This window comes from Dermacentor variabilis, chromosome 5 (genome assembly GCF_050947875.1).
Source record: "Dermacentor variabilis isolate Ectoservices chromosome 5, ASM5094787v1, whole genome shotgun sequence".
Lineage (NCBI taxonomy): Eukaryota > Metazoa > Arthropoda > Arachnida > Ixodida > Ixodidae > Dermacentor > Dermacentor variabilis.
In genome coordinates, this window is record NC_134572.1 from 99508099 (window position 1) to 99527117 (window position 19019).

Genomic DNA, 19019 nt, shown 5'->3' on the forward strand with positions numbered 1-19019 from the left:
CACTATACATCGTAACTATATACGAGTGTTGCTGCATTCCGCCCATACATCGAAATGCGACCGCCACGGACGGGAAACGAACCAGCAACCTTGCGCTGCAACAGCAGAACGCCGTAAACCACCGTCGGCCACCGCGGCGGGCCGTCACGGATGGCGCGCGATTTCACAGCGACTTCCGCCGCCGTTCGCTCCCACTCCTGACGCGGGCCTCTCGCGCGAACTTCCAGGCACCAGGCCTGCACTGAAAGCTCGACTGCAAGCTACCCCGTTTCACTCCCCCACCCCGTTTCAAACCCCTCACTCCCCCTCCCCACACTTTGGGCACCATAAAACCGCCCCTGACGCTTCGCTGTTGAGCCCAGTGGGGCAAAAAAAAAAAAAAAAAAGTTAAATAAAGGAAGAGAGAGGGAGAAGCCATGCGCATGAGAAGGGGGCGTGACAACGCGCACTCGGACGAGCCCCGGAGCGGCGGCGATAGGCGCCTCGAGAGATTTGCGGCGAGCATCTCTCTGCTTCGCGGGAAGAAGAGCACTGGGCACAACGCCTCCTCCCCCCCCCCCCCGCCTCCTCCGGGCATAAATCACGAGCTGGCCTTGCCTTAATGGAGACATCGTGCGACAGCCGAGAAGCGCGCACGGCGCGCTCGGCCGAGGCGCCGGAAGTCGCTCGCCACATCGGCAGAAACAACCCCGGCCACGATCCTACGTACACCCCCCTCCCCTGCGTTTCCCGCTAACCGCCCTCGTCCCCTTTCGCCCACTCGCTCGTACACACACACACACACACGATCGCGAGCGCACTATGTGCCTCGTGCAAAGACACGAGAACGCCACAGAGATGAAAGGCGTACACGGTTCTCTCACAACGTTTGCCATCTCTCTCTTACGTTTAGACTGCTTAAGCACCACAGTCTAGCCTACGGCGGCTGCTACGATAATGACACGAAAGCGCGGAGGGGGAAACGCGGCAAACAATCGCCGAGTTCGCGAGCAGCAATGTCACACCTCATCCTCCACGGCGGAAGCCCAAGCGGTGGGCGGGCGCTGACGACGAGGCGCAAGACGCCGAATGCAGCTGCTAACACACGGGTGGGTAAGCACTCGTCCACTAGACCCATGGCCCGCACCTTAGACAACCTTTAAGGTGCTCGAGCGGCACAACGTGCACATGTGGCCAGCGATAAACTAGCTGAGTGGTCATCCCTACACTGGGGAAACGTGCTTCTCAACATTCTTTGCGCACATGCTTCCTAACGTGTGGGTCCACATGTTGCGCTTCCCAAAGCAACATCGTTGCTCGACGGGACAGTTTCCAGCAACAAAAACGAGCGAAAGAAAAAAAAAACCATACTAGCAAGCGTAAGTTGGTCTCTTCTCTTTCTTTTCGGAATCTACCATTTTTCCTTCAACTCGCGCACCGTGTGCCATAATTAAGCTTCCGCTTTTCTTGCTCGGACGAAAAAAAAGAAAGAAAGAAAGAAAGAAATAATAATAATAATAATATTTGGGGTTTTACGTGCCAAAACCACTTTCTGATTATGAGGCACGCCGTAGTGGAGGACTCCGGAAATTTTGACCACCTGGGGTTCTTTAACGTGCACCTAAATCTAAGCACACGGGTGTTTTCGCATTTCGCCCCCATCGAAATGCGGCCGCCGTGGCCGGGATTCGATCCCGCGACCTCGTGCTCAGCAGCCCAACACCATAGCCACTGAGCAACCACGGCGGGTAAAAAAAGAAAGAAAAGATAAAGGATTAAAGTACGTCGAATTCAATTTCCCGATTTCGGTTTCAACAGAACAGTGTGTCAGGGAAAGGAAATTTACCCATCTGTGGAGAGCGGCAGCTATAAAGCATCCTACATGCGCTCCTATTCAAGGAAACAGCTCCGCGAGGTCAAGGCCCTGCGACGTGCCCCTGCGACGATCACGTGCCCCTGCGACAAGAAGCACGGACGGGACAGCACTGGTGCAGGTGGCGCAACGCTCACGCTGCGGGCTAAATCTAATCTTCAGTTGCGGCCACTGCAGTGGGTAAGCTGGGCAAGTCCACTGACCACATGGTGGGGTCGTATCTGCGCAGCCACGTTTTCTTGACCCCGTAATATTAGCTGGAGATCCCTGCCTAATGTTACGAATGCGTTCTCATTCTGCTAGGGTTCAAATACTGAATGCAATCGCTGCATAGTCCGCATCTCCGTATGTGGCCCTGCGCATTGTTTATACAACGGCAGCGTTGTACAGCAGAGTTATAGCCAACGTACAGCGAGGTTCGACGTCGACAAAGTTAGTCATCCAGATTTTCACCCACAAGAAGTAAAGATAATTAAGAACGGCAAGTTCTGAGTTGACCAAATATCCACCGGAAACAAGCTCATGAAAGCTGGTCAAGACAAAAAAAATATATATCCAATGAAAAAAGAAAAAAAAAATACCCTGACTTTTCGGTGATAGTAAAAACTTCAAAAAGTACACTATATTATGGGGAAATAAAAATCGAAAACAGTGAACCCTCGCAATAGAATGTCCACGCTACTTTTTTCTTGCAATTTCCTCTTGATTTCGGCAGCGCGCGGAGCGCTTAGCGGTTAATGGATCACATCGCTTCTCCACAATAGCTTCATCCATCAGGAAAGCGCACACGCGCATTTTGCTTCTACAATTGCCCACGTCCTTTACCATCATGATCCCCCTCCTAGAACCCCTTCCCACCATTACAAAAAAGAAGCACGCATGGCACTAAAATACAACAAAACTCACAGAAAAGGAAAACACACACACACACACAATCACACACACACATGGCAATGCCGACATCACTGTCGGATAAAGGACAAAACGGGCTTAATGGGAATCATTAATTGAAAGGACCAGCTGCACGACCAAGGAGAGTACAGGAAAGGCACAGCAGTATCGCGTTTCATGGCAGACGGGTAGAAAGAAACAAGCACGCACGCACACACAAGACAGACAAAAGAGAGCAACCTCTAAAAGCAACGAAAATATTCGTGAGCAGAAGAGGAAGTTGGAAAAAAAAAAAGAGAACTAAAGGACATAAACAGAGTCGCTTCCCCTCAGCCCCTAAGTCATCGTGGATGGCGTTTCCCTATTCACTAGCACAACGGAAAATTAATTAATTAATGGTCGCGGCGCGTTGTATTGTTTGTCGCGTTAACGCACACAGCGTACTCTTATTCCAACGGTACGAAGATTTAAAAAAAAAAGAAAGCACTACTTGGCGGCAGCGCCTGCTAATGGAAAGGAGGAGGTGAAAGAACGGCAAACAAAGAGACCGCGACGCTGTCGCTCACTGTCGGGTTACAGGAAATGAACGCAGGGAAGCGAGCAAGAAAAGGACAAGTTCGTAAAAACAAAAAAGGACCGAATTCATTTAGAGCAACAGGCAGCAGCAGGCGCAGCAGCGCACACTCATAGCCATCCTTCTCGCTGTCTTTGCGATGTACACGTCAATCATTCGTCTGCTACAGTATAGCGCTTGCTGTGGCCTCCGAAATGCATGAGCACCCGGCGCCATGCTCACACCACGCGTGGTGCGAAAAAAAAAAAAAAAGAACCCTAACGAATTCCCAAGCCACACATCTCCCGTTCAGAAAAAAACAAAAAACAAAAAAAAAGAAAGGATGCCAATAGTACACCATACGATTTCTTTACGTAACCGGCACTACACTCGTTATACGAGGTAGCGCCGCACGATCCACCGACACGCTCAGCTATATACCTCGGTCGACGTAGTACCTTCCAAAAAGAAGCTGCTTACGCGCCTGGCGTGGCCCCTTTGATGCCGTTCCCGTGCGGCCTCCACTTCTGGACGCTTGCGTTTGTTTGCACGAGTTTTCGACTTCTCATTGAACTCTTAGGAATAGCTTACACGTGTTTATTTTCCATGCGCGTCTGCGCAATTATGATGCAAATAACGGTCGCCTATACGCTGGTGACAGCGTTTCCACACAATCATGAAAAAAAAAGAAAGAAGAAAAACAGACACGACAGACGCGTTTTTTTTTTTTTTTTTTTAGAGTTTCCTACAAAAATCACTAGTGGTAACTCCAGCGCTGCGACCGTTGGGCTAGCATGCATGGGAACGATGGGGCGTACTGCACGAACTTGTCTAATTTTCGTGCTCGAGGACTGAAACGTTCTTATGACGTTAATTATTACGCTTGATCTTTTTAAGCTATACCAAACAGCGTTAGTTTCCTAAACACAGCAAGGCAATTAGTCTTTACGCACATGCGTAATCATTGCGTTTTGTAGGAAACTATGTGTGTACCTGCTGCAGAGGTAAAAGAAAATGCGCAGCATCGCCCAAAGTGCAAAATCATAGAGGCGATAGCATGCGCAAGGCTCCACAGGGCCAGGCCGCGAATATTTACTCCTCCTTGGCAATAAAGTGCGCAAATCCGGAGCTTTTCGGCATTCATTCAGTGACTCATTGAGTTTTATTTGATTAAAGAAATCGGAGATGGTCGGGGTCCTCAGTCCAGGGCTCCGCTGGCCTTTGGCTGCCCGCCGGACCAGTTGGACGAGGGCTGTAGTTGGTGGTCTCCTGGATCCGAGTTGGCGAATATTCCGCATCGGGTGTGCGAGCGCGAGTGAATCCTCGCGGCTGTGAACACACACGGGTGGACGATTTACGTTAGATGAAGCAAGCTTGCGCACAAAGGAGTTCAGCGAGCGCGAATGGAAGCAATTCCCATCGCACGGGCGAAAAAAAAAAAGGAGAGAGAGAGAGATGAGCGGTGCATGGTGTGCCCTAATTAAACTACTGCACGCGGCGGCCGACAAGTATCCGCACCCGCACTGCCACGGAACACACGCTAAACATCGCAACGACAACAAAGGAGTAAGCGCTCTCTCTCTCCGTTCTTTTTTTTTTTTTTTTTTCTAGCCGTAGATGGCATTACAAGCGCGCGCCTCTTTCAAAGCGAGCGCCGCCGCGGCGAGAGTACAGCCCAAATGACAGCACCGTGTCGGCTAAAGCACCGTCATTAGCGGTCCGGTCCGGAAAGGCGATTTAACGCTAGCACAGTTTGGCGCAGGCGGCAAAACCAGCGCGCCCCGGCGGCTTACGTGTAGTACGTGCGCGAGCTACTTATACTGGGCTCGCGATATCTAAGCGTGCGCCTACACTGCCTTACACGCGCGCACACGGGCAGTGGAAGGTTCGGTGGCCGGGACGGTTTATCTCTCCGCGCGCGGTGCAAAATCCACAGCGGGGGTGGGCGGCGGAAGGCAGCCGCCGTGCGACGCCTTGGGCCCACGAACAACGCACGGCTGCGCAGGGAGGCGCGGCAGTTACGAGGTTAAAAAAAAGATAAAGAAATAACGCACTGCGCATGGCACGCACGACCGCACGAGAACGCGTAAGCAGGCACACACGCACAACGGTCAGGCAGGTCGGGACCCCGATTCCTCCCTACTCAAGCTGCGGGACACGTCCGCCGCGAGGGTGCCCTCAACGCCGCCGTTCCCGAACGAGTGAAACGCTCCACTCCCCTAAACCTATCCTTTCCACCCTCGACGGTTCACGTCACGTTGGCAGCGGACGCCGCGCAGTGATTTTGAGCGCGCAAGCTGAACGCGGACGAGGGAGGGGAGGTAAACGATTCAACATCAAAACAGTGGCGCAGCGGCTGTGTTATGAATGCCGAAAGGGTCGAACGGTGACAACGCGACCACACGCGCGACTTTACTGGCTGTTCAGAAACAAGCGGACACGCCACAACGGCTTGTTGCGGCTCTCGACGCAGCCTGCGGGGAGGGACGCGGCCATGCGGTGCGGGTCGGCATGGTTGTAGGTCGACATATGGGCAAGGTGGTGGGCAAGCTGGTGACGGTCCATCCTGGACGGAATACCGTGGCCAATCCGAAACAAGGTAGTGTGTTACGTTTTTTTTTTTTTTATGCACACTGTACCGCAAAGCTGGCAAAACGGTGCAATGAAGCGCGGCATTAATCCAAGTCGATTCGAGTTATCAATAATAGAAAGCGGTCTCCAACTCAGTGAAAAAACGAACAATAAATAAAGATTACTGGTTCTTTTCAGGTCAGAAAAGAAACTCGTGGGGTTGATACACCGTATACTTGCAGAGGATTCGACCAGGTGGTCGATATCGACCACCTCGTGCACCCAGAAGGAGCAGAGGTGCCTCTGAAAGGTCGGATATACGATAAACAAAGTTTCCGGTTGGAAACAACGCATCTGTACTCCAAGAGCGAGTCCGACGACGTCCGAACGCCTCGCGTTGGCCCTCCACGAGGCGGCCAGATTCGCGGGGAGAAACCGGGCGGATGGTCGCGCGGACGAAGTGGGAGTTCATTCGCCCGTGCCCGAGGGCTAGTCTTCCGCACGTGGTCGTGGAAAGAGAGAGAGAGAGGGAGAGAAGAGGGCGAGGAGGCGTGATCGTCGCGCGCACACGTTCGGTGCCTGCGCGCCCTCTCTCGAATACTCCAGCGAGGCTCCACTTTAGCCCAAGCCGAACGAGAATGCGGAAAACGATGGCGAAAAGGCACCACCGCCGCGGAAACCGCAAAGGTGGTAGGTTGACCCCCCCCCCCTACCGCCCTCTCCCTCCAGCACCGCCCTCTGTGTTTTGTGTTTTTTTATATATTTTTTTTTCGACCCTACAACTTCCCATCCACAGTTTCATTATGCCGGCTCATGCGCGCGAGGCAAAGCGCCAGAACTCAAATGTCGCCAAGCTACTGGTGAATGATAGACTTAAGTTTATCAATCCCGCAATATCAACCAGCCCACTCTCAAGTCTGGATGACTGACAGCTCTAGACAGAGAGGTGTGCATTAGGAGACGCAAGAAGGCGGCGTTCGACCTGCGTACGCAAGGTTCGGGCCCCTGCAAAATCCGGGCAGAGTCTGAGTTTTTGGGTAACAGCGCAAATGCGTTCTGGCGTAACAGAGACATTACTTACATTGATGGACTATACAAGACCTTAAAAATTAAGTCGACATGATTCATTCGTGAATTACGCTCCTACAATACTGGGGAAAAAATTCACTGTTACCGTGAGAGCAGGCTCGCTAAGCCAGAAAAGACACAAACGAAAAACGATTGGTGGAGACGAGACGAAGTTCCCGTGTCAGCGCTAGCTGACGCCATGGATTCACGGAACTGCAGGTGTTCCTCTGGTGTCCTTTCACAACCACAAGTCACCCACTGGTACGCTAGGAGATCGCGACGGGCGAAACTATTTCGCCAGCAAACTTCCTCGTTCGTAAAACTATAGAACGAGCCAGACCACTAATCTTAGGCGGAAATTCGGCAGAGCAGGCAGGTATGGGACTGCCACGTGAACGTAGTTACACCGTCGCACTAGTTTTCTACAGAACCGCACAGGAGAAGAATGCGCTGGTGGCATTCGCGCTTCCCGCAGTCGCCTCCTCGTGAACGTCAGCGAGGACTACAGCGTGCACTTCAAGCGGGCATGCACCTTCTATGCGAGCTTCCCCGGGCGCAGGCTGTGCGAGGCGACGCGACTTGACGCAGTAGCGTTCACGTGAACTCGACGGGCAAATAAATTCTTTGCTGACACGACGACCCAGACTTCTCGAGAGCGACCAACTTGGCAACGACCATTCGATCCCGTGTCCGTCCACGGGTGACGCAATCACTTAGATCGTAGAGCACCACCGACCGTGGGACCCTTGTGGCAAGAGACGTGGCCGTCCGTTGTTGCACTATCTGTATTTCGTCCCTCCATTTCCCTTTCTCATTAAATTAGGGGGTTTTACGTGCCAAAACCACGATTTGATTATGGGGCGCGCCGTAGTGGGGGGGCTCTGGAACGATTTCGGCCACCTGGACTTCCTTAACGTGTACCTAGGTCGGGTGTTTCCGCATTTCGCCCCCACCAAAATGCGGCCGCCGTGGCCGAGACACGATCCCGCGACCTCGTGCTTAGCAGCCCAACACCAAAGCTACTAATTAAGCAACCACGGCGCCTTCTTTTCTCATTCTTGGTCGGCCAACGAAGGCCACCCGTTACGTTAAATGACTGGAACCTTCCAAGAGGGAACCTGGCTACCGGAAAGTTATACACGAGGCCATGCTACTATATCTGTTGAACAGCGAAACAATAAACCTACAATCTAGACACGCCTCACCGGAAGCACCATCGGAGTTGCATTTTATTTATTTATTTTGAAACAAACGTTCTTCTTTCTTTCCCAAACCATCTGGCCAAATCCATCCATCCATCCATCCATCCATCCCAAATAATGAATCAACAAGCGCGGTGGGAATTCTCCCTCTCTCTTAATATGATCTACAGACGTTGGCAATGCCTAAGCTGCATGTTTCAACGCCGGAAGTGAGGGCAATGTCAAGTTCCTGGCCCGTTTAGAATGACTTCGAGAGTTTCGCAAGGGGTGCGCCGTTCCGGCAGCGAACAATGGGTGTGATGACGCAGTGCTGTGGACAAAAAAAGATAGTTCGCGGCCGTTTCCGGACAGCGCTGGAGCGACAGCGCAGATCTTACGCAGAGGACAAACTTGTCTAAACCAACCGACGCACCGACTACACTGCGAAGGCCAAGTTCGAGCGCCGAGATAGTTGTCAACTATAATGTTTACAAGAACAAAGAGAGAGAGAAAAAAATGTGATGACGAAAAGGCATCCCTCTGGACAGTGGCTGCAACCCTTGCACACAGCGAGAGAGACTTCAACCCCGGCGGAGAAGCTGCGATGAACGCGCTGCGGCCCCAACCGCAAAGGCTACTCCCGTTGACGCTTCAACGCCGAGGTGTGGGCAAGTCGAAACGCGCAGACCCCCCCCCCCCCCGCCTCCGTACAGTGCTCTCTCCCTTGCTGGCACCCCTCTCGGTCAAATTGGACGCGCCCGGTCATGCAGAGCTGCAAACTCCGGTGGACATAAAAGGCCGGCGCCACCGTCGTTCAGCTCCTTTTCGTCATCACACACCATCCTCGCTAAAAAGTAAAGGCGTTCTTCTTTGGTTACCTCTTGCCTCGTCACTGTCAGGATCTCTCTCAGCCCGTACATTTGGCCCTCTTGTCTCGCTACGCATGAGAACCTGGTACCTCTCACAAGAACGCACTGTGCAGAGCTTGAAAACGAACGAAAATTGCAAACAGACAAGCTCCAGAGTGTGACGTCACGATGATCCGGTGGCGCTATCCTCTCATACCCCCCCAGTAGGAAACATTTTGCGAGAAATTTTCTCCGAAGCCAATATCAATACACCCAGCTTAGTTTTCAAAAGTTACTTCGCAAAGACTGTGCTGTTCCGACCGTTGAACATCGATGAAGAGGGGAGCCATCTGCACTTTTCAAATGTACTTTTGTTCATGAACACGCGCCTTACGTCGCGCACAAAAATCTGAAAAATGCTGCGTGCGTCGCACGCCAGTCGTGTACAAGCGCATATATACACGTGCATGAAAAGAAAAACAAAGTGTTTCGAACACGCCTTCTACAGCATGCATGTCAACTTAGTGAAAGCGAGTTTTTAAACGCTATATACTACATATACTCGCAGCAGATGCTTTTCGTGATGAGTCCACTCCTGCGATGTGCCTCTCCCTGTGGTGGCATTCTCTAAGTGCGCGAAAAAAAGTACATTACGCCACACGAAGGAAGTTTGTGAGGATATGCACATCTGCCTTCCGCCGATCGACGAATTCATCTATGTTCCTAAACGACGGCGATATATCCGCATAACGGAAACTTCCAACGATGAGTGTCCGCCCAATCTCTGAGAGACATAACATACTTTCTCTCCCTGTATTACACACACTCAATCTACATATAATACATATCTACCTCGAAATGACGTCGTTTCTTACGCCCTATCCGAAATGGAGTTAATTGTGGATGACCGAGTTAACCGGTACTCGGTCTTAACGTGCCCTTGCATCGATCAGACCTGCAAGACAGTTTGGTCCAAGCCGCGAAACGGGCTTAAAACTCCCAAAGACTAAGAGAGCGCAGAACCCTTCACCTGCATAGTTTCTTTATTTTTTCCCTAAATTTAACTATTTCAACGAATCACGATTCGCCAGTGCGTTCCCTTAACGAGTCGCGATTTGTTCGTATTTTAAAACCTAATCCATCTCGACTAACCTGCGACGTGAGGCCCCTGTAGTTTTCAGAACACGCCTGCCACCTGGCGCTCCAAACATAACCTGTACTCGGCCGACGCGCATGAGCAATCGGGGGAAAGAACAGAAACAGAAATAATAATAATAATAGTAGTAGTAACAATAATGGAAAGACGGTACGCGAGTCTAGAGCGAGTCTGCGACGACGAAAGTAATTACCAACATCCCGTAATTAACGACTCAGATGATCGTTCAAGCAGTTGGGATTTAATTATTAACCTGTCGCAACCGACGCACTGCCGCCGCTATACCGGACGGCCCAGAGGCACGGGCACGTAGTGAGTGCTTAGTCGTCCGTTAAATAGTTTTCGTTTTCTTTATTATCCAACTATATATACGGGCAAAAAAAGAATAGATAGAGGCAAAACACCTGCGTTCCACTCCGCCGCTAGTCGTTCAAACACTCGCTCCGTTCCCAGCGGGCAAACTTAACGAACTTGGGCTTAACGGAATGCGTTTGCGCTGCGATAATGCGCATTATCATGTCGGGCGTGCAGCGCACGAACCCCAATATAAACACCAGCGCGGTAAGTGGAGCTGGCCGGACAGCTGGCGACAGAACGAAATTACGTTAGTCCGTAACGGGCGCGGATAGGACCCGCGACGTGAGATATATTAATAAACACCGTGGCGCGCGACGCTTTGGATGCCGAATCAGGCGATCACGAACGGACAGTTTGCGCTGACGTATTCGTGGCCGCCGTCTTGAGGTACTATAGCACGTGATAGCAAAGGTGACACGTGACAAGAAACGCATACCACCACGATAGCGCGGCAGATCCGTAACAGGGACAATCCGGTGGACCGTTAAAGAAAAAAAAAAAAACGCAACGACGTACGCGTGATGATGTGGCGCACTGACGTCATCGTGGCCGCCATGTATGGTTACTAGCACGGTGGAGAAGCTATACGTGCAAGCTCGAAAAGGGGGATTTTTCGCCCCCAACTCATTTGGCTAAATTTACATCCAGATCCTCCCCTCTTAACCTTACACCGGCTGGGTGGCGACAATATCGAAGAGCATACGAAATAATCTGATGAGAGAAATGTCATCTAAAAGCACAAGGAACCGTATGTATACATCTATAAAACGAAAGAGTTCACCTAGTGTTTGGCTTTGCTCAACGCAGTGTGGCACGTTACAGAACCAACAATGTCGCCGGCATGTCAGCTTTATTGCGTCTTTATTTCCAAATTCATCTGTTCTTTTATTTTTTATTCGCACTGTTACTATCCCATTTTGACTCGACAAGCAAGGCCTTGTGGCCCTTATGCCTGCAATTACCGACATGTTCGTCTCCCCCCCAACTCCCCTATTTTTTTTACCCTTCAAATATATCTTATGTTTGCACACCGAACAACAGCAGCAATAATGTTTACCCGAGGAGGAAACCGACCTGAAGCGCGTCCTCCGTGCTGTCCGGCGATAGTTTTACCAACAGCCGTGACGCAAGAACCCCTCGTGTTGCGTCATCAGCCGTCGGACAGTGGGAATCTCGAGTTTTTTTCAGCGAATAACATACCTTATTCTGTTTAAGTGCCGAAAAAAATAATAATTAGCTGTTTCTTTTGTATATTTCTGCTATGCGCGCAGAAACAATGCGAAGCACAGTCGGTAAAAAAAAAAAGCGGGTTGTCCCGCCTTTAGAGTAACGAAAAGGTGACGCTCTGCTCTGGCTTGTGCATGCCCGCGTCATCATTGCCCACGATCGCGCTGCGACATTCAGTGCGGGTGTATATACAGTGCACTGCCGTTTACTCGACTTCGGTTAATTCGATTTGTGTTGAATTTGGCCACACTGAAATGTCCCGGCTAGAAACCCCACATTGCCACGGAAGAAAAACTCGTTTAGTTCCAATAAGGCCGAAACCTCAGCCGGTTGATGCAAGACTGAAGAATGAAAAAAAAAAGAAAACATCTGCTAAATGCACAACGTACGTGTAGTTAAAACGCAACAGCGTGCTGCTTCGTTTAATTAGACGCCCACAAACCTCAACCACCGCTTCCTCATGCGCTTAGAGGTTACTAAAACACTGAAAACAAGACATCCTGGAGACGGCGCGCTACTTCTTTTGTCTCTTTTGAGGATTTCGTCAGCGTCAACGACAGTGCTGAGATTTCAGGGCCACTCACTGACGACGACACTGTCAGCAACGCGTCAGTGCAACGCCGATATGTCGTCTAAATATGCAGGCGCTCTTCGCCGCATGCTGGTTGATACGCACTTGAAGGGGAAGAAGCCAAGTGGCATTACTAACTACACTTCAAGCAATTAACAAGATTTGAATTCGCTCATTCAGCCGCAATTTCTTGATTCGACCTTTCGGATTATTCGACTAAACCATGCGGTCCCGGCAAGGGCCTAATTACGGGCGAGTCTACTGTATAGGAACTGACAGAAACGAGCTTCTCCACACAAGCACTCTCAACAAGAAGAAGCTTGCTTACAAGAGAACCTGCTACGTACGTGCAGGCAATCCTGAAACACTGGCGAATTTCGCACACAGGCTATAGCGTGCGCAGAGGAAGTTAAAGAAAGAACGACGGAAAAAGAGCGATATAGAGCTCAAAACAAAGAAAACATTCGATGTACTCGAAAGGTATACAAAAGTGACGGGGAGGATAAGAGTTTTCCGAATGTAACAACAGACTGGAATTGCAGTAACCGCTTCGCTTAGAGCGGCACTAGAAGAATAAGCGAACAAAGCAGTTCTTTGAAGACTGCCGCGAAGACCATCTCGCCCGGCAGTTCGGGCTATGCCGGTACGTTTCCTCTGCTGAGAGACAGTTACTGCGCTGCACTTTACCCCAACCTTTCCTTCCCATATTCAAGAATCTCCTTCTCTCTCTCTCTTAGAAAAAAAAAAAACGGAGGCAGCAAACAGTAGTGCAGGGTATTCAGTTGTTTCATTCTAAATTCCTCGCCTAAACTCAACAGATGCATTGTACTGCAAAGTACGGTCACGTAACCCGCATACAAATATCCGATATATTGAGATTGCGAACCACCTGTCGGGCACCCCGAGGCAAAGCGCGTTCAGCATACCACGAATTCCCGAGCACGTGTTCCTTCAAAGAAGGCTCCTGTTCCCGACGATACGAGACACGTGGTTCACCACACTCGGTGATAACCGCTCGGTACAAGAGCCGGTAGGATAGCTACACGCCACCCGCGGTTATGTATTCCGCCAAGGTAATCTACATATAACGTCTGCACAACAAACAGGAGGCGAAGCAGTACTATATAGCCTCGAGAAAAAAAGTTTAATCCGCAAACGAACCCACAGCTACGATCCGCCGATCCCACACAGAAACACGATGCCGCTCAACGAAACGAATGTGCGCCGCTGCCGATAACCCACAGAACAACCCTGCTCCCGCGCGATTTCTGAAGGACTCTCGATCCCCCGCAGCTTCCAAGTGGAAAGCAAGAAGAACACGACCACCGGTCGCTGCTGGCGAGGTAATTAGACGAGTCCGGCGAAGCGTATCTCCGGCCTATACGCATATATGGATCCGAGAGCGTAATAACGCTCCGTCCCCAATTTAACACGTGGTCGACATACGCGGGGCGCTGCGCCACGAGCCATATATACGCGAACGAAAAGAGGGCGGAGATGGGGGGTGTGAGTCGCCCACAAAGCGCGGGGTGCGCATTGCACTCGCAGCCCGCAGCATGCTCAAGATCACTTAGCGGAACGATGGATTTCGCGACCAGCGGGGGGGGGGGGGGGGGGGGGGGGGGGCTGCTGATTGTTCGCCGAATAACCAACCACGCGCGCCATGTTCACTGCCACCACTTATAGCGCAACGCGCAACTCGCTAGCAAAAACGCCGCACATATATTTATCCGTTCTTGTTCGTCTCCACGAACTGTACCGATCACAGAGTGAGAAACGTTCCTCTGTTTTATGCCTGCCAACCAATGAGGTTTAAAGATTCCTTATAAACAACTCCCTACGACGCTATATATACAACGGGAAGTTGGAGGATAGAGCAGCACGCTCGGGTGTGTGCCTTGAGTGCAGGCACACACCTTTCGCAGGAAACATACGCACTTTATTATCGACGGTGATTTACCATCAGACACAGCTCACAAGAAGCAGCCAAGGTCGGAACAGCACAAACTGACAAGAATCACAGCTTTTAGATCGCAGTGCGTTTATTGTTAACGACATCGACTGTTTCAGGCGAACTCGTCAACAGAAGGTATACCACTCGCTAAACTTTCACAATCGCAAGACTTCCAAGGGTATGATCGGAACGAAATCTATTTTTGTGAACTTTATGAAACCGTTCGTAACATCGTAGAACGAGCCCGCATTCGTAAGATTTATGGAAAATTCAGGAGAGTTAACAGGTACGTACGCTGGCTATCTCAGCTGCTACGCTCCCTTCTCACAATTAGTTTGCAGCATTATAGAAGCTGCAGGATTCCTTATCCAATAGGAAGTCCGAATGCTCCTCGAGACACGTTAGCACAGCGTAATCTGCTCAGCGGCAGCTGAATTAGCGGTATAAGACGTGTACTTGCGCGCGCAACGGTCCTATCACGAATGGCTGCAACGTACCGTGTAACAAGCAAAAATAAAGTAAAAAAAATAACTACCTCTGCCATTAATCAGACAGTTACGCGCGGAAGTATATCATTCCGCTGCGGAGTGATATTGTCTGTGAGCGCCTCCTAACTTTTGGCAGCGCTGCAAACGACTTGTGAGATGGAGCATAGGTGCAATGCAGCGACGATATAGGCTGCGGCAGCCAACCAGAATAGGTATACGAGACGGTGGGCTCCTACACCGGCCGTCGCCGATCGCCTTTTGCGCGACGCCGCGGAATGGAAGCTCCACGGAAGGATTAGGGCCGCTATTCTGTAGCGATGCCTTTTCCGATCCTAATGCCTTTCCGCGCTTTTTGCGCTCGCGAGTGGTCAAGCGAAGCCGCGCCCCGTGCAGAGCGTCGAACGCGGCAACTCACGAACGCGAAAATCTCTAAAAGACATTAGCATCGAAAATGGCATCCCTACGATATAGCGACCTAGTAGCGCGCAATGGGCGAGCCCACCTCCATCTTCGGGAACACACAACCTGTTCACGTTGCTGATTGGCTGAGACGAGGCCTAGCGTTCGCTGCAATGCACAGGATGGGTGTGAGGGGGCCGTGTGTATGCGAGTTGCAATCGGTGAAACCGAAACTATATATATATATATATATATATATATATATATATATATATATATATATATATATATATATATATATATATATATATATATATATATCATGTTACGTCACGAACGCAGCTTCTCGTCGTGTTGTACCCAAACATGGCGGCCATGATAACACCAGTGCATCTTGTCATTACGCGTACACACCATTTTTATTTTTCTTAGATCAAGTGCTTTAACCAGGTTATCACTTTTATCGGTTTGTCGCTCAGCGCACGCGCCTTTCGTGCTATCGTACTGTCAGGTCTACTGTTTACGCAGCTTTTCCGCGAGCTAGTACCCTAAGGTGGCGGCCACGGTAACGTAAATGAAAACTATCTATGCCGTGGGAATTGGGCTCGGCCTGCGCCGACGCGCATCCAACAACGCGCAACAAAGCGAATCGCCGCCTAGGAGCGCTGGGTGTAGTATCATTCGCCTTAATTGAGGCACGCCGCTTTTCGTCCGCTCCCAGCGCTACTACCCGTCATGGCTGTGCCTCACATTCGCAACCCGGTTGCAAGCAACGCCACCTAGAGGACTTGCAAGTCGGCCATACAGCCGCCGCTATCTTCCCGACTACCGGTTCAAGAGCAACCAGGCGCCTTACAAACGCAATGACGTGGCGTGCGCGCGGGAACTAAGAGCAATACAAGCGGGCCGGCAGTCTTTCTCTCCCCTCACAGTGTAACGGCGGTAAGCTACGTTCCGCGCGGAACTAATGGCCAGTTAATCGCCCGCGGGGAACAAGAGGGAAAGGGGCAGCATCGCAGAGCCGAGCCAAGTAAGGACGAGGTGAGGGGGTGCTGCGAGGGATGCAAGCCAATGAACGAGAGCACAGCATCGCACACACTACGCCGAACACTTCGGCGAAGAGCGCCAGTTATCGCTGCTCCTGCAGTCAACAAAACTCGCGCAAATCGACGCTCGCGTAGCAGAAGACGGAAGCGCGCCAGTTGCAGAGTGAAGTGGACGGAGGAGAGACGACGACAAAAGGCTTCGCTCTCTCTTCCGCCGCGCAGTATTGATTAAAGGCGGCCGCCATTTCCTTATTCCGGTGTGAGCGGACCGAACGCTGCCATTCGCCGCTGCGCGGAATACATTAGGGCTGCTGCTTCTGCTGCCCATCGTGGAGGAAGGCGAGCGCTCGACCGCCGCCACAGCACCGAGCGCGCAGGAAAAGGAAAAACAAACACTTAGAGGAAGAAGTAACAGCGGCAAAACGCCATAGCGCACACTACGTGCTCACCCACGCGCAACTTGATTACCGCTTGGCAGTGGGTGAAGCCAGAGGTATAGTGGGGCGGTGAGGGGGAAGCGAGCGTTTCTGACAAAAGAATCAGCTACATTTGTGACACATTTCAAAGCAGATGGCCATTTCACTGTTCTTCCCCCACCCCCCACCCTTCTTTCTTTTTAATTGCGCAACGCGTCGAGTGAGAAACGACTATTCGCTCAGCTTAGTTCTACGCATGCGCTGTGGTCACAGGCAGCACGCACTGCCAAGCGCGGGTGATCAGACAAGAACGGAACAGGCCACGCGCGCCGACACTGCTGTTGTGAGGTGCTCAAAAAAAAAAATAAATAAAAAAAAAGAAAGGTCGGTGTCAGAAATGTTTCCCTGCATGAATATGTTTCGCTGGGCAACGATCGCTCACCGGGCCTGCGTTCTATCGAAAGCACAGATTAGGTTACACGGTCGAAGCAAATGGCATTGCGGCCCGTCATCTACCACATACAGTGAATTCACGAGACACGAAAATGAGATTCATATCAGATGGATGAGAAAGGAGACTGTGGCATGAAAAAAAACAATATTTTGCGCATTGGCACGTATATACCGAACGGTTTTAGTTTCGTTTATTCATCATAGACCCGCCTAAAAACGGATTACCTCGTGTGAGGCAGCACGGACAGAACGATCGCTTATGGCTAACGAGAACGATTAGCAATAACCTTGAGTTGGGAATATGTTTCCAGTCCTCGATAAATAGACCTCACAAGGCGAACAAGGCTGCAGTGCATATAATGCTATGACAAAGTGTACCGGCATTTAGGGCACCGGTTCATGCAGGACACGTACTACTTACCGCCCCAGTGCCGCGTAAATACGTCACGGCATCAGAAAATAGTAAAATATTAGACTCTATTCGACACAGGCCAATCAGTTTAACTCGCGGCTTACGAAACGTGGCGCCAAGTTAGCCCACGCGCTAATTATTCGATGAAGACCTATTTCAAGGCTGAATGTTCGACTGGTGACCAATCAATCGACCAGTACAATGCAGATTATTTCTCCAGGAGAAATTGACCTAGAGAACCGCCAGCGAAAACGCATCTCTGACGTGTTATCCCGGTTTTACACCCACGCTTCAAACTCGCGATTTAACACCGCACTAAAAGTACCAACAGACAAACACTTCGACAATCATTCAGGCAAAGCGGTGTTTCGAACACCGATCTCTGCGAACCTCTCCCCCGCCTGCGACCTGGCTGGTCATGAAGCAAACATCTAAAACACCAGCGAAAACCCACCAGAGAAAAATGCGCGGAACCGCGACTTAAAACTCGACGGCAGTTCGTTCGCCTGCCAAATAAATAGCAACAAGCGAAGGCTTCCTTGGAGCAAACGCAACCCAGCGTGCGCCCCTCACCGCTACAACAGGTCACAACACAATCGTTTCATAAACGTGCCGTGCACAAACAACAAAACACACATGCCTCGGCATGCGGAGGAAAACTAGCGCGGGCTACAAGATCACGCCCTTCTTGTCCCAGTTTTAGCGTTGCTCGGGGACATCAATGAACACAGTGACCCGCGAACGCCAAGCAAACAGAACGCGGTACGCACGGCTGTTTCAAAGCTCCTTTCCTTCCTCACCATTAATAATGAGGTCAGGAAAGAATGTCGAATAAAGAACGGTATCACAACAGGCCGGCGGCTCGGGTTGCGTCAGAGCCGAGCAAGAAGTTTCCGCTGCTGCGCGTCTCTTTGTTTACGCGCAGCGAACATTCGCCGGTGGGCTCGCGAAACCACGTTTAGGAGTATGTAAGTACACGCAACTGCGAAGCACAATTTCGCCGCTAGTAGTCGGTGAAACGCGCCGCTGCTGCAGATGTTCGGGCGAACTCCCAGCATCGACGCTGGACCCGCGCAAGCATTACACACCATGCCGGAGCTGTCGCAATACCAGTTTTCTCTTTTTTACTCGCAGCCAGCGGAGAGGACGCGCGCTGGAATCGGGCAAACAAGATCAAACCGGGGGAGCAAGGGGGGCGCCGCGGAAAGAGACGCTGCGGCGGTGCGATGGCCGTTGCCTCACAGCATCGCCGCACGCAGAAAAACTCCCGATACCGAGAGCGCGCGCGCCTCCGAACTCAGGGCCGCAAGTCCGAGTGCGCGGCAACGAGCGTGTCACCTGCTCAAACGTAAACACGGTTGCGCGCATTCCGATCGCTGTGTTGCTGCTGCCCAGCGCCTGTCAACGGCGAGGATGGCCAGCATGCGAGCGACCAAGAGCCCGCGTCACCACCTCATAAAGCTCGCGACTGTTTGCCCGAATGCGATCGGCCGCACCGGACCACCTGACGTCGCGAAGACGGAAAACCCGCCACGGGCGATTCCGCATATGCGCTGCCATGACGGCGATCGCCGCA

The 19019-nt window shown here is 51.3% G+C and overlaps 1 protein-coding gene across 4 annotated transcripts in view; it reads right to left on the reverse strand.

Annotated features, from left to right (window-relative positions):
- The window catches only part of LOC142582974 (protogenin-like), a 295298-nt gene that overhangs the window by 275938 nt on the left and 341 nt on the right, over positions 1 to 19019 (reverse strand). The gene's annotated exons all lie outside the window — the stretch shown is intronic.